This window comes from Gracilinanus agilis, chromosome 1 (genome assembly GCF_016433145.1).
Source record: "Gracilinanus agilis isolate LMUSP501 chromosome 1, AgileGrace, whole genome shotgun sequence".
Lineage (NCBI taxonomy): Eukaryota > Metazoa > Chordata > Mammalia > Didelphimorphia > Didelphidae > Gracilinanus > Gracilinanus agilis.
Genome location: NC_058130.1, coordinates 685,688,347 through 685,701,513, shown reverse-complemented (window position 1 = coordinate 685,701,513; position 13,167 = coordinate 685,688,347). Strand labels below are relative to the sequence as shown.

The 13,167-nt window shown below is 35.4% G+C and overlaps 1 pseudogene; it reads left to right on the top strand.

Moving 5' to 3' along the window:
• Positions 1–8,362: 8,362 nt before the first annotated feature.
• LOC123255657 lies at positions 8,363–9,064 on the top strand (annotated as a pseudogene).
• The last annotated feature ends 4,103 nt before the right edge of the window (positions 9,065–13,167 follow it).

Genomic DNA, 13,167 nt, shown 5'->3' with positions numbered 1-13,167 from the left:
ACCTTAGCACATCGCCTAGCTTTTATTGTAGAAAGTTTATAGTCCACTAAAGAAACTGCTTCTTTTCTAACATGGTTTCACCATTTTTTGTGTGACAGTACACTTTTTCATAACCTAAGTATAAGAGTTTACTTTTATTGTTATTATATTTTATCTTTTAAATATATATATATATGTATATATATACACATTCCTATTGTAATGCAGGATTTATGCAAGATTTCTTGCATTTGCAAAATTACCCTAGGCAATCCTGTCAGTAAGCAGAATGGAACTCTGGTCCAGCAGGTGCCAGTCCCAGGAGCTGACAGTTGAGCTGGGACTATAAAACCCCTGCAAACCCAACCTGGGGGTTCTGATTTCCTTGACCTCACCCAGACACCCAGCTACCCCTTGAATTCCCCTTGGAGACCCTGGGGTTGAGGGAGGTGGAACATGGGCAAGATTTAGCTTAGAGTAGCCTAGCAACAGGGACACCCCTAAACCACTTTAACAACTATATCTGTTTAGCTGGTGGATCAAACAACAGCAGGGCAATGTCGGATTATCTCTGGCTAAGGGGCTGGTTCCCTCAGCCTGACCTTACCTTCTAGGTCCATTTGCCAACACTGGCCAGTCGCCTCTAGCAACAGATCCTCAAGACCCTCTCACCTCAGTTTTCCCCTTCATGTTAAAATAAAGCCCTTACCCTGAATCTGAGAGTTTCTGTAATTATTAAATCATCACCTTAGGCTAAGGGGCTGAGGAGAAGAGAGAATATCAACCAGTTGAATTTCAAGAAAGCATTGGGATAAGCCTCCATTGTATCCAGGAAGTGTGTGAACTCCACTTCCTGTTGAGTTCTGCTTTCACCCAATAGGAAGGCAGTTACTCCAGCAGGGAGGGGCCCCACACTCTCCACCCTAAAGGAGACTATAGCTAGCAGGGGAGATTGACTGAGCACCACAGCTCAGGCTACACATCACAGACAGCTCCAAATCTTCTGCTACTGTAGTTACAGGCTCCCAGGCCCCTCACTTGTATCACCAGCTCCTCTATTATTAGCCACTTTATCCACTTATTACACTATGTACTACTAACCTGTCAAGAATTTTGTGGAGAATGACTGTCAACTGAATTAACAAACCTACTATGTACCAGGCACTATGTAAAGTGCTGATGATATAAAAAAAGTCAAAAGATAGTCCCTGCCTTCAGAGGGCACAATCAAATCTAATTTAGTCTAATCAGGGCAAGAGTAATTATTCTTCCCAGCTTTTGTTATGTGCAAATTTGATAAGCATTCAATTTTTGCTCTTATCCAAGTCATTGATAAAAATATTAAACAACAGTACAAGGCCAAATAAAGATCCTTAGAGAACTCAGATAAAGATTTTCAGACAAGATGACATTGGACTATTAATGACTAGTCTTTGAATCCAGACATTCAACTAGTCTTGAACCAATCTGATTATGTTATCATTTAGGTTTGTCTCTCCCCATCTTTCCCACAAGAAGAGTAGGATACTTTGCCCAATATTTAGCTATTATCTTAAGAAAGTTATATCAACATAATTAGCATTATCTATCATTTAAGCATCCCTCTCACAAAAGAAAATTAGGTAAGGTAAGCCCAATATACTTTATATGTTAACATGTTTAAAAATCTTTTGATATGCAATGTCATCACTTTGTTGGAGTTGGTCACAAAGTCAGGAGACTGTGACATATATCCTTTAATTCTTTATCATGAAACACTGTTATCACATTGGCTATTAAGCATTTCTTTAATATAAATCCTTTTTCCCAAGTTTAGCATTCATAAGAGATCATAGGTTTTCAATAGAGATCATAGGTTTTCAAAAGAGATTAGATCAAGTAAATTCCCAGACAAGTGAATCACATTTAGTTCCATCTCTTGAATAACTTTGTTAGTCTTTTCCATCCTATAGAATTGTGCAAATTCATATCTTAGCATTCCATCTTCACTTAAGTATCTAAAATTCTAAAACAATTCTGATTTTTAGTATATAAATATATTTACCATAGTTTATGATTTCCTTGATGGAAACAAGGCATCTAGGTTTATTGGAATTATTAAAAAAAAAAGCTTTCAAAGCATTGGGGGGAGCAGATATTCCACAGTCTGATGAAGATGACCCAATATCCAGCTTCTTCTAACAATAATTTGGCATAGTTTTGGATTTAAAAAATTGATTTTCACCTATAAAAACTAACCTTTTTTCTAGTCTTCATTACTACAGTCTTTCTGTCTTTTTGCCTTACCCATATAAAATGTTTTGTTATTATTGTTTGTTTTATAACAATGGTTAGTTACCATTAATTTTTTTATGGAGTTCCTCTTTTCTTCCAACTTTTAAGAATTCTATGACATTCTGTGTGTCCAGATTGTATGACTTTCTGTAGAGGAATCCAATTATCAGGTTTCTATTAAGTTTGTACTTGCTTTCCAATGATCAATTAGGTTATTTTGTACAGTAGTTTGTTGGTTTGAGGCAGTGACTTTCATTTCCTTTGCTTTTGGGGCCATTTGGTCCTCTTTCATCTTGGACTTGAATGATCCTTAAAATGCTTGACTTCCACTTCAGCAGCCATTAAAATAGCTCTAGGAGTCAAGTGTGCTCTTTAAGAGATGCACCTTTTATATTTCCTTGCACTAATACGTTACTTAAAAACACAGAATTGTAAGAGCAACAAAATACAAAGTCTTAAGTTTTAATGGTCTACAACTGCACTGGGATTTTGGGGACATAATGTTAAGCAGTGAAATATCTGTGTATAATATGAAATACTGTACTGACAGAGAGCTAAGTAACAATGGGGAAAAAAGTTCAGTGTGGTTTCATTAGTCATATTCTTATGGTGAGTTATTATAGTATCAGTATAATCACACAGGCATGACTTTTGCTTTAATGAAATGAAATAATATCAAAACTATAACAGTGAAGAAATTCACACATTGTTGCAGTTTAAAATCTATTTGGTTTATTCATTCACTCATTAAAACACAACTTTAATCTCTGAAGCTTATAATTGTTACATAGTTATTCTTATATTCTAAGTGGACCTCTTTAGTTTCTATGAATCTGTAATATTTTTTCTTTGTATTCAATATTTTCTTATGTTAACTCATTTTTATCCATAGTTCTTTCATCGGGATCTTGTGTTTCCCAATACCAATACTCTCCCTTCTCCACTTCCCCCCACCCACACTTTCAATGCCTTAAATAGGACTCTTTTGACTCCTGTTCCATTTTTAGTAAAGATTTCACTGTTGCTGGTGTTGGTGTTCTTCTCTATACGGTTGATGTTATTGGGCTTCACTCTCTGCCTCTATCTCTGGCTTTTGTCTCAGGCACAGGGTAATCCACTTCTCTTTCTTCTTCTTGCCCAATCTATGATCAGAAGTTGTTTTCATCACCAACTCTAGCCCTTATATTCCCTAGTTGAATGTTAGGGTTCACACTGATTTCAAGATGTCTCAACTGCTTCCTCATTAATGGTCTTAGATGCTGTTTGCCCTATTTCTTGCTGGAGTTCTGAGACCTCCTAATAACATGTTTCCTGACCCTGATTCACTACAAGATTCAAGATATGATTTCAGGTCCCTGATTACTAGAATCTATGTCGATTTGAATTCACCCTATTCAGAGTACTAACAAGAGAACTGTTCGCAGAATTTCAGAATGGTAATTTTGTATGATTCCTCTCCCAGGCTCTAGTATCTTCCAACCATTTACCAGGTTTTGACTAGTAGAAATCTTCAATTAATCTTTACTAGCTTTAGGACATCTCTTAATACAGTTCTGATTGGAAGGATAAGTTTCTACTATATCTTTCTAATTTTCTTTACTATTGGTCTTTCTGTGATCTTTTCAGTTTTGTTGGGGATTGGGGATTAGATGGGAAATAAGGATTTTATGACCTTTTCACATCACCATCCTCATTGTTTCCCTCAAAATATTTTTGAGAATCATGAAAATTATGAAAATAATTCATCATATAGTGTTTTAAGATAATAAAGCACATACATTATCTCTCATGTGATTCTCACTACATATTCTTACTCTACAATTGTCAATAGGCACATTTTATTAGTTTAAAAAAAACAAACTGAGGCTCAGATGCGTAACTTGTCCATAGTAATGTAACTAGTATGTTTTGGAGTCAAGTTAAACCAGGTTTTTCTGACAATTCCGGCTATCTTTCCATGATAAAAGCTGTTCATATTCCTTATGAATAGATTAATAAAACAAGGTCTCTGCCTACAGAGCTTATAATTAGGTAAGTTAGACTCTGTCATAATGAACAAATATCACACTAGTCATGGAATATTATTTGATAACTACAGTTATTTTTATCTGTTTGTTTTCCCATACTGAGTACATTTGTTTCAATTCTATTCATTTAGAATTCATTAAAAAACTACTATGTCCCAGGCAACGAGTATTTTTAAAAAGATGAAATAATTGGCTTTCTTCCAAGATGGCTGCCTGAATGGAAGGCATCCTTATACCCACTCCAGCAAAACCCTAAAGTATGAAGGAGACCAATAACTGATCAAGAAATGAAAAGAGAAACTATTTTAAGTTAATTATCAATCCTAAACCTGGAAAAAATCAGACAGAAATCTATAAGCAATAAAAAAGGGTCTTCTCCAGGAATATGAGGACCAGCATGACCAGAGATGAGACACATATGTAGCCTGTAAAGCTCTGTGTGTGAAGACAGAGAAGAAAGAAATGCCTATAATGGTTAGAAAAACCAAGGCTGGAGACAACTATCATGGTGTTGTAGCACTCAGAATAAGAAATTCTAGGTCTTGGGGGTCTGAAGTCCATAATACTCCATCCTATGATACCAAAGAGGGCTCTGAAGATCTACCTTGAATACCTTGAATTTCAAAGATCTGGGTTAGAGGGAGGTTTTCCTAGAAACTAAGTATAAAAACTTAGTTGATGCTGGATAGACCAAATCAGGCTAACCATTGCACCCAAAAGAGCAGCATATGAGAGTGTCTATTCCCGACATAAAAATCCCAATTAATGAACTAAAACTGGAGAGATAAGTAAATCAAAGAAAATGACAACCAGTAATATATATATATATATATATATATATATATATATATATTCTAAATCCATTACAACTGCAAATGGAGACTCAAAACAGTTTTTCCTATAAGAACTATATGACTATAGACTAGAATAAATTAATCAATAAAAATTTAAAATAATATAAAAGTTCTAGAAATAATTATAAAATGAATTACTGGCTTAGAAAAGAAAATGGTAAATCTTATTAAAAATGGAATATCAAAAAAGCTAGAGTAAACTAAAAATGAAATCAACATCTCCATAAAATAACAGATGTTAGAACAAAACCAAAATATTAGAAATGAGAAAAAAAGCTATGATTATCTAACATTAAAAAATAACTGATCTGATCTGAATAATGGATCAAGGAAAATTTATTTGAGAATCACTCACCTCCATGAAAAAGCCCTGATTAAAAAAAAAAGCTTGTATACTATATTTCAAGAAATCATAAATTATAATTGTTCAGCTCTTTTGGAACCAGAGGGCAAGGTGAAGATAGGAAGAAAACATCAAACACCTCTTGAAAGAAACCCTACAAAGAAAAGTTTGAGAAATGTCATAGCAAAAAATCTAGAGCTTTCACATGAAAGAAAAACTATGACAAACATCAAGACATATACAGTTCAAATAAAAGAAACTACAGCAATTCCCATCAAAACTTGAAACCTCTTTGTAAAAATGAGACAAGATCATGTGATAAAATACTCCAAAAGGCAATACATATAGACTTATAAAAAAGAACATATTTTCTTGCAAAACTAAATATAATACTACAGAGGTCTAGGGAATATAATGTATGAAAAAAGTAATGCATGAGAAAAAGTAGGTTGCAGCCATGTTGACTTCAAGTGTCGAAGAGAGTACAGGTATCTCTTCTACTCAGTGACTTTTTCCCTTCACAATTTTGATATATCAAGGGCTAGCAAAAGTAATTAAATGAGAATTTGAGGGGAGTTTTGCAGAAACTGTAGATTACACACAAAAGCCAGCAGATGACTCAGAAAAAGTTTAACTCAGAAAGCCATAAAACATATGTATAGCATTGTATAATATCAACATATTTTATCTTTAATACCATAAACATACATCGTATCTTTTTTAAGTTAAGTAAAAAGTTAGTTTCCTAAAAGAACATGAAAGTCAGCAGATAACAAAGACTAGAAATGTACATATCTTAAAAAGTTTAATAACTCATAAATGCATAAAATACATGTACTGTTATAGAAAATATTACCTATCTAGTATGTATTTCACTGTTTAATAACACAAATGAATAGCTACACAATATTTTTTCCTTAAAATTAGATTTGTAGTAAAAGAATTACAGTTCTATGCACTTGTTTGGTGATGCCAAGCTTGTTTATGGCAGTCTCTCACTTGACATCTCCTGGTGATCTCACAGTGATCTTTGAATCTTGAGTTTCTTGTATGTATTGTCATTTAAGTGCCATAAACTCTTTTAAAATCATGGATCCCAAAAGTTCCTAGTGGTTCAGAAAATCTCCCAAGAAATAGAAAACAATGAACTTGAAGGAAAAAGCAGAATTGCTAGATATACTTAATTCAGGCAAAATAGCTTCTGTGGTTGGCTGCTATCACAGTGTTATATAGTCGATCAAAGGGCATATCAAGAAAAAATAAAAGAAGGAAATCCACCAAACCATGGCTGCAACTACACTAACAACTATAAAGCAGGTGCATAAACCACAAGATCCCATTTTCTTTCCTCTAGGAAATGCAACATTCTTTTAGGTGCAGGATTGCTATAAAAAAGGCATTCCAGTACACTGGCATCAAACAAGAAAAATTAAGTCCTTATATGATTCCCTAGAGGAAAATGAAGGTGAAAGGTCTACCACTATGGATTTTTAGACCAGCAAAGGCTGGTTCAAATTATTTTTTAAGTTTAGCTTACTCAATGTAAAGTAACAAGAGAGGCAGTATCTGCAGATCATAAGACTGCTAGGGAGTTTCCTGAAACTTTGAAGGAAATGATTGAAGAGAAAGGTTACAGACTGAAATAGATATTCAAGACTGATAAAACTGCCCTTATATACAGTCATCCCTTGCTATATCTTGGTTCACTTATCACAGTTTCACTGTACTGCAGGTTAAATATATATATGTATATATATATATACACATATATAATTCTGTATTGCAGTTTTCACTATATCACTAAATTTTGTGGATGAATACTGTACTGTATGTAATGGAAATGCAGTACACCACTATGGCTTGCACAAGTTTGCCAACATGAGATTATACATAGTACAGTATTGGCTGATGGAATTAAAGGTGACCAACCATACTGCTGTGTTCTGTATCTTGGGCATTGATTGGCTCCGTGTTAGGAGTGTGGGAAAGAATTAATAAGAGTATGGAAAAGATTTGTAGGAAAGTAGAAAGGGTTTATAAAGCCTTAAAATATATATATATGTATATACATACATATATAAATAATAAAATTAATATAACACTGCTTCTTCGTGGATTTTCACCTATCGCAGGGATCTCTGAACCATGATAAGTGAGGAATCACTGTATTGGGGGGGAAATGCCTCAGAGGATATATAGGAGGAAAGAAGAAAAGCAAGTCCCAGGTTTTAAAACCACAGGGGATTGAATAACCCTTTTCTTTTGTGCTACTTTCTTACGGTTCATAATAAAGACAGCCCTTATACATAAGGCTGCTAACCCTCTAGCTTTGAAAGGAAAAGACAAGTTCCTGTGGCCTGTTTTCTGGGTGTTCAATAAGAAAGCATGGGAAATTGAAGCACTTTTCCTTGACAAGTTTCATCAGTGTTTTATGTGAGAGGTGAGAAAATATCTTATTAGCAAGGGATTGCTCTATAAGGAGTACTCTTTAAGGGGTTATTGCTTCTGGACAATACTCTGGGCTACCCAGAACCCCTTAAATTCCACAACTAAAATCATCTATATGTCTTATTTAGCTTTTTGATCAGGGAGTAATAAGGACATTTAAGGCATGTTATACATGCTACTCAATGAAGAGGGTCACAGTGACTATGGAAGAAAACCCCGACAAAGACAAAAAATTTAGTGTAGATTTTTCAAATGGAGGGAAATCCCTTTCCTCCTGCCCCTCCTCCCACCTCTTTCCCTTGCTTCCATTCTCCACTTCATCCTCTACCCCCCTTCAGATGCTTTGATCAGGACCATTTCTGGCACCCTCTCCACTTCCTTTCTGATGTCTTATCTCCCCTTTGGAAGTAGGAGGAGGCTGCTGTGAGTATGGGGCTATGATGGTCATAGATATTGAAAACAGCCTGCTTGGAATTTCATGGGTAAACAATTCTTGGATCCCTTCATTGTCCAGTGGTAGTGCCCCAGACTTTTCTCTGAAAAAAAAATAACCCTTTTTATTATTGGACATGGACTAGCAAAGTGGTCAAAACTCACATCAGAGATTTTAAATCAAATGGTTGGAGTAGAGTATATCCTTTTGTATGCCCAAGAGTCCATTCTTTTCATCAGTCAGAAATAACCATGGCAGTCCTCTATGCAAGTCATTCCATTAGTTGATTATTATTTCATTGCTTGAGTAATTTATCAGGAAATTGACTTGGGATTTGTCATATACTCCAGAGTGCTCACAACAGTGCATGGAATTCAGTCAGCTTTTAATGAAGTTATGCCATATTGTTGTTATCATCCTTCCAAAGGGTGGCACTTCAAAGATCAGGAAGAACAACATAAAGCTAAACCTAAAATCAAGAGAAAAGGAGAACAAGTTCTATTTTTGGAGGCAGCTGGAGGATGCTTTACTTCTATATCTGTGTCAAATTTCCCCATAAATTTCTTCAGCAAAAAAACTGGAGGAAAGCCTCTCCATCCAGGTGAATCAGACCTGGTGAGAGCCAGAGCCTATACCTGAATTTATAAAAGCTAAGGAAAAGGAGAAACCCTTCCCCCCCCAAAAAAAATATCCAACAGACAACTAGCATAAATTCCCTGAGAAACAAATGAGACTGTAGTGAATATTGAGCTGTCTTTCTCTCAGCACCAAAGATAAACGTATACAACTCCCCTTCTTCATATGACATCACATTTCTACAGCAAAGACTTTATATCATTATAGGATTTAAAATCATTTGTTGTAGTTTTCTCTTTTTTGTAAAAAGTTCTGGTTTTTTAGGAAAGGATTTCATCTTCCTTATTTCTACATTAGATTTTTCTCCATGAATTTTTTTATACACTTTCCCACATCAGCCTTATATGTACATATGTGTTTATCAAATAAAATAACTTTATAAAAAAAGAAAGTTTACAAGAGTAACAGATAGTATATCCAGAAGAGGATATTTTATTAGACTAGGAATACAATTACGAAAGGAATTTACCAAAAACAAAATATTTAAGTGATCAGTGACTTTGCCATTCTACCCCTACTATGGTTTGGGTCCTAAGTCATAGACTAAGTGAGAATGAGTCAAGGTCAGCTCCTCGTGGCCGTGAAACAGCTTTCATAGCAGGCTAATGTACAGGAATTTTGTGTTGAGTCTCCAGAAAGTTATGGGATACATGCAAATGAAGTAGAAGACTCCTCATCCAACCCATCTTTCCATTAAGGTTGCTGGATTGCTGGTTGAGTTAATCAAGATAATATGAGATGACTTTAATTGGTCATGATACTATTGCTGGCTATACTAATGTTGAATGACAGCCCAGCCAACCATTGATTAAAAAATTCAAGAATGCTTGAAGATGATGGACACATTCTCTTCCCTTACCCTTCTGTTGACTCCATACACACATAAAAAATGAAGCATGTAAGGATTTAATGTGTTTATTCATGTTCTAGAAATATTATAGTCACATCAGACAAGGCATCAGAATTTTGCTGAGAGTCTTGTATTACAACTCTGAAATAATTGGTGATAAGAGAGAAAAATAGGAAAATGGAGAAATTCAGCTTTGGCTTAGGTGTTCCTAAATGCAACAGTCTATTTTTACATATTAGTTATCAACTCTATGGCATGTCTAATAGAGTTCTAATGCATTTTAGAGTACAAAGCATTGAATTTTTTGAAGATAATCACAATATGTTGTTGTGAGAGGGTCTAAAATGAAACCATAATTTCATAGTATGCCAGACATTATTCTCTGAGGATAAATAGATAAAAAAAATGGAGCTTGCAGGCGGTAGGACTCCATCTCTTTTTTAAAAAAACATTAAAATACTGGGTAGTTAGCTGTTGTGTTGGTTGGTTGGTTGGCTGGTTGATTGACTTTGAGTTCAGATCTGTGATTTGTCTGGTGCAGAGAATTACCAATGAGGAAACCCCAAGTACCAACATGGATCAGCTACTTCTCTGCAATTTATATTCTTAGAGAATGGTTTGGGGGCTTAATCAATTCACCTATGGTTATGAAGTCAGTTTATGTCATAAGTAGGAAGAGAATCCTGACTCCAAGGTTTTGAATACAATTGATACAACAAGGTTTGGGTTTAAAATTAAAGAGGGGTAGATTTTGCTTCAAAATAAACAAAAATTAGGGGCAGCTGGGTAGCTCAGTGGATTGAGAGCCAGGCCTAGAGACAGGAGGTCCTAGGTTCAAACCTGGCCTCAGACACTTCCCAGCTGTGTGACCCTGGGCAAGTCACTTGACCCCCATTGCCTACCCTTACCACTCTTCCACCTATAAGTCAATACACAGAAGTTAAGGGTTTAAAAACAAACAAACAAAATAAACAAAAATTTCTCCATAATCAGAACTGAACTGTCCCAAATTGGAATGACAATGTTAATGGCTGAGAATTTCTCATCATTAAAGGCCTTCAACCAGAGGTTTGGTGATTTTTTTTCTTTTGTGAATTAGATGGATTTCAATAATTGAGAACGAATTGTATACAATGAACTTTATAAACTCTCCTTCTTCAGGTTTGTAATTCTAGGGGAAAGGATTCCGGACCAGCAGTTGGTAAACCAATATGCTTATAAGCATCTTGGTATGTGAATATTCTTTTTATTTATTTATTTATTTGCTTGAAACAGAGGCGGCTTCGGAAGACTTAAGAATGCTGATCAACACAGTAACAATAAATGAGGATCATGATCTCCAAGGATCAATGATGAAGAATGCTACCTACTTCTTAACAGAGAGGTAATGGACTAAACATGTAGAATGAAACACATATAGGGCATATACAATGTAGGAATATATTTTGCTTGAGTCATATTTGTCTAAAAAATCTTTTAAAAATATTTAGTAGGGTGGGATGAGAGGTAGAAGGAAGAGGAAAAAAAATGCTTGTTAATTGAAAAAATAAAACCTATGTGTTACTCCCAACAACTACTCAGTTGTCAGGTGAGCTTGGTGAAGTTACTGCTTTTCAGTTTTTTATTTATAAAATGAAGAGATTGAACTAAATAATCTCTAAGGTCCTTTCATGCCCTAATAGGGTGCTAGGGTAAGAAATGCAGAGGAAACTTGATGGGGAGGCGAGGTACAGGGAAAGTGGGAATTTTAGTAGAGGGAATTCCCCTACTTTGTCAACACCAAGCAGGGCAAAAGATCAGGTATCTGATTAAATGATAAACCTCTTCAATAGCAATGCAATAAGAAGAGAAAAAATGATAAAAATAATTTCTAAAGTCCATTGCCTGAAGCCAAGTTATATGGATATAGGAATTTGTGTGAGGAAATGGGAATGGGTATTTAGCCTCAATGACAATCTAGTTCTTGCAGAAAAATCAAATTTCAGCATTATTTTTCTTAATTGAATCTCTTCTATCCTTTCTCAGAATGGAAGTAGCAAAGCTTTGCAGGCAATCATTTGATCTCCACTCTAAGCTTAAAGTATTTAATTAAGCTTTTTGGAAATCGTTTGATCATCTTTTTCCCATTGCCTTCAATGATTTCTTCCTTTATTAGTTTTTAAATATACATTTATATTAAAATAAGGCATTGTGTCTTTGTCCCATTTCATTCCTGGATTCTGGGGGCTGAGGTGAAGTGGATATAATCAAGCCAGGCTTGCAGCTGTTCCTGGGGTGTGCTGATTAAGAAGGCTAAGGTGCCACTGGTGAAATAAGGGGCAGAATCGGGGAGGGAGAGCAGGAATGACTAGATCTGAAGAGAAAACAAGCTTTCCTTGAATTTGTGAATAAGGCTGTTTTTCATCATGATTAATGGTCACTTGCTTCTAGCTCACATCCATCTGGGCTTTATTCATCCACACTAAAAAGAGACAGCCACAAAATAACTGGATTTAAATCTGGACATGACAGATATGAGAAAGGTTAAAGCTGTCTAGACCCATCCCTAAAACCTCAATGCCCCATTCCATCCATGTCATATCTTATGAAGCAGAATAACAGGTGTGAACCAGGTACCTCTGGGATTTAGTGAACGACACATGAATCAGGAAAGGAGCATGGGGACCAAAAACACTAACTCAGGCTACATCAACAGAGGCATGTAGGATTGCTATTAGGAAGGCAATAAGCTCTGTTCCTGTGGATAACCAGGTCAGTACTAAGGCTAAAGAAAGCCACAGAGGCAGCTGGGATAGACAGCATTGTCTTGTAATTATGGCACTAAACAGGAAGGCATGTTGATCATGGATATTTAAGAAGGAAGCATTATTAGTGACTGATTTTGATATCTTTAGTTTGCCTTGGTAAAAGAGAAAGATAATTTTACCTAGTGTGATCTTGTCTCTGTGTCTCTTTTCTGGGGCTCCAATAGGTAGCCATGGGAGAATTTATTTCTCCTTAATATACTTCTCCTGCCTTCTTGGCACCCTACAGGAGTGCTTGGCACTGTCACCAAGCAGTAAAGGAACAATGTTCCAGTAAGGGGTGAACTCATGACAAAAACAAAACAAACAAAAAAAAAAGTCTTACTAATTCCTAGGGTCATGTGAGGTTAAAATAAAATAGAACATGTAAAGCTCTTTGACTAAACTTAAAATTCCATTTGAATGCTAATTATTCAAATTACTAGCTATTCTTTTTAATGCACTATTGTTTCTAAGGCTCTATTCCATTCCCTTATGGGCCTGTTTAAAAGTCCACACATACCAAGTCTGATGATCTCT